General features: G+C 37.8%; 1 pseudogene; it reads left to right on the forward strand.

The window, feature by feature from the left end:
- The first annotated feature begins 2,932 nt into the window (after positions 1-2,932).
- On the forward strand, positions 2,933-3,598 carry LOC116475901 (large ribosomal subunit protein uL22-like; annotated as a pseudogene).
- The last annotated feature ends 337 nt before the right edge of the window (positions 3,599-3,935 follow it).

Raw genomic sequence — 3,935 nt, forward strand, 5'->3', positions numbered from 1 at the left:
TACGTATTTATGTGGTACATGTGATATTTTGATAAAAGCACAAAATGTATAGTGATCAGATCAGGATAACAAGGATATGCACCACATGGAGCATTCATTTATTTGTGTTAAGAACACCCCAATTCACTCTTTTAGTTATTTTGAAATATGCAATAAATTATCTTTAGTTATAGACACCTAATTGTGCTACTGAACACTAGATGTTATTCTTTCTACCTAACTGTATTTTTGTACCCATCAACCACCCACTCTTCCCCTCCTCATCCCTAAAACCTTTCCCAGCCTTTGGTAGCCATAGCTCTCTATCTTCATGAGTTTATTTTTACCTCACACATATGAATGAGAATATGTGGTATTTTTCTTTCTGTGCCTGGCTTATTTCACTTGACATAATGTCCTACAGTTGTTGCAAATGACAGAATTTCATTCTTTTGTATGTCAGAGTAATATTCCGTTGTGTGTATGTATCACATTTTCTTCATCCATTTTCTGTTGATGGACACTTAGGCTAATTCTATATCTTGACTATTGTGAATAGTGCTGCAATGAACATGGGAATGCAGATATCTCTTTGATATACTGATTTCCTTTCTTTTGGATATATATCCAGCAGTGAGATTGCTGGATCATTGCTGGTAGTTCAATTTTCAGTTTCCTGAGAAACTTCCATACTGTTCTCCACAGTGGCTTTACTAATTTACATTCCCACCAGCAGCACATGAGTATTCCCCTGTCTCCACATCCTTGCCAGCATTCATTATTGCCTGTCTTCTGGATAAAAGCCATTTTAACTGAGGTTAGATAACATCCCACTATAGATTCGATTTGTATTTCTCTGATGTTTACTGATTTTTAGTATTTTTTCATATACTTGTTGGACATTTGTATGTCTTATTTTGAGAAATGTCTATTCCAATCTTTTGATAATTTTAATTGGATCATTATTATTATTTTTTGCTTTTGAGTTGTTTGAGGTCCTTATATATTCTGGTTATTAATCCTTTATCATATGGGTAGTATGCAAATATTTTCTCCCATTCTGTAGGTTGTCTTTTCACTTTGTTGATTGTTTTCTTCCCTGTGCAGAAGCTTTTTTAGCTTATGTGATCTCATTTGCTCATTTTTGCTTTGGTTGCCTGTGCTTTTGAGGTCTCATTCAAGCAATCTTTGCCCAGACCAATGTCCTATAGAGTTTCTCCTATGTTTTCTTCTGGTGATTCCATAGTTTAAGGTCTCTGATTTAAGTATTTAATCCAGTTTGATTCAATTTTTGTTTATGGTGAAAGATAGGGATCTACTTTTATTCTTCTGCATATAGATATCCAATTTTCCCAGCACCATTTATTGAAGAGACTGTCCTTTCCCCAGTGTATGTTCTTGGTCTTGGTCCCTTTGTCAAAAATAAGTTGATTAAATTTATTTCTGGGTTGTCTATTCTGTTCTATTGGTCTATGTATCTGTTTTTATGCCAGTACCATGCTGTTTTGATTACTATACCTTTGTAGTGTAATTTGAAGTCAAGTGATATGATTCCTCCAGCTTTGTTCTTTTTGCTCAGGATTGCTTTGGCTATTCTGGGTCTTCTGTGGTTTCATATAAATTTTAGGATTATTTTTGGCACCATAAATCATTTAAATCCTGATTCTATGAAAATTTGGCTAAAGGTAAAATACATTATTCCTTCTAATTAGTCAATGAGTAGATTGAAGAGGAGGAAAAGGCAGGAAAAAAAAAATCTTCCTCTATTAGCAGTGGCCTAAGCAAGTACAAATGAACGAACTGAGAGTATTAATAACATTAAGCCTAAGGCCAAAACTCCCAGTAAATACCTATGAAACCTGAAATTTATAGAAGCTCACAATGCACGTTGACTGGAAAACCATGTCATTTTATATCTTTCAGTATGCAATTTAGTTGCAATGGCAATTATAGCAGTTATTGATTTAATTTGCATTGTTTTGGTTTTGGATGAGGTTTGGCTAGTAATACCCGATTCTGTAACACAATAGATGGTCCATTTAATCAATATTTCAGTAAGGCTATGGGAAACTATAAAAATTCTCAAAGTCCTATGACTATAGTTAAGATATATCAAAGTTAAGATGTATCAATACACATGACCCAGTTGACATTTAGCAATGTCAGAAATTATTTTTGAACACGGTAGGAAACATAACGAAAAGTAATACAATTGTACAATTGAGAAAATAAATTCTCAAGGAAACTGAGGTAAGTATACAGCAAAGATATTATTTTTGCATTCATAATGCCTTTGTGACTAATGGAGATATTAATGGTTTAAGTATATTTTTATGAGTAAGTATTTTTAAATCACTTCATAAAACTGTGTCAAGAATGAGAATTATCTAGACTGCACTGACTTATAAGCCAGTAGCCAATGATGAATTAATGCTTGAACAATTCTATTTCAAGCTATAATGAGCTTTATTGTCAGGGTCCTAAACAGCAACATGAACAATAAGAAGCATTAATGGATATATTTAAAATGTGCCTCTTTTTCTATTTCCTTATTTCATGTAGGTGAAACTTTTTTTCACTTTCTTCTTGCCTTCACCACATTTACCCAAGAATGGCTCAGACAGAAGTAAGCCATCTAAGATACACATAAAACTTTTTTTCTATTCATCTGTTTATCTTCAGTTTTATTTCTTTATGAATGTAGTAGTTTTTAAATATGATCCAGAATCCTCCTGCCATCGCCGCCATCTGGCTTCGGGGGCGCCGGTCTCCAGGCCCCCGGGAGGAGAACTCCTAGGGCTACACTAAATCCTCACTGGAGGCAGTGGTTTCTTACGCGGGAGGACGTGGCGGAGGGCCTGACTTTGGGAGTTGGGACTGGTCGGCCTCTGAGGTCCGTAGAGGGACGTGATGGGCGGGAATGGGGACGACCGGGCTCCTCCACTGGTGGGGGCACCGGCCCGCCGTGGGGCGCGGGCCGCCTGTGGTCCTTGCGGACTCCGGAGGTCCAGTGTCTAGTGGTAATCTGTGAAAATGGTTCGTTATTCACTTGACCTGGAGAACCCCATGAAATCATGCAAATCAAGAGGTTCCAATCTTCGTGTTCACTTTAAGAACACTCGTGAAACTGCTCAGGCCATCAAGGGTATGCATATACGAAAAGCCACAAAGTATCTGAAAGATGTCACTTTACAGAAACAGTGCATACCATTCCAACGTTACAATGGTGGAGTTGGCAGGTGTGCGCAGGCCAAGCAGTGGGGCTGGACACAAGGTCGGTGGCCCAAAAAGAGTGCTGAATTTTTGCTGCACATGCTTAAAAACGCAGAGAGTAATGCTGAACTTAAGGGTTTAGACGTAGATTCTCTGGTCATTGAGCATATCCAAGTGAACAAAACACCTAAGGCCGCGGAACCTACAGAGCTCATGGTCGGATTAACCCATACATGAGCTCTCCCTGCCACATTGAGATGATCCTTACGGAAAAGGAACAGATTGTTCCTAAACCAGAAGAGGAGGTTGCCCAGAAGAAAAAGATATCCCAGAAGAAACTGAAGAAACAAAAACTTATGGCACGGGAGTAAATTCAGCATTAAAATAAATGTAATTAAAAGGAAAAAATAAATAAATAAAAAAATATGGTCCAAAATTATTTGACACTGCTCACTCTGTCACTACTTGATCAACAGAATCCAGCAGAAGTGACACAATACCAATTTTTAAGTCCAGGACATTAAGAAACTGGGAGGTTTTACTTGCTGGCTCTTGAGACACTCTCTAAAACAAAGTCACCATGTTATAAGGAAGCCCAAGCACCCCACAGAGAGGCCCAGATAAAAATGTCCACATGGAATCCTCAGCCTTCAGCCCTTCCTGAGCTCCCAGCCAAACAGTCGCCATCAACATGACAACCATCAACATATGAGTTAACCATCTGAGAAGTGGGTTCTTCAGTT

Source organism: Hylobates moloch, unplaced genomic scaffold, assembly GCF_009828535.3.
Source record: "Hylobates moloch isolate HMO894 unplaced genomic scaffold, HMol_V3 SCAFFOLD_2, whole genome shotgun sequence".
In the NCBI taxonomy this organism is placed as follows: Eukaryota; Metazoa; Chordata; class Mammalia; order Primates; family Hylobatidae; genus Hylobates; species Hylobates moloch.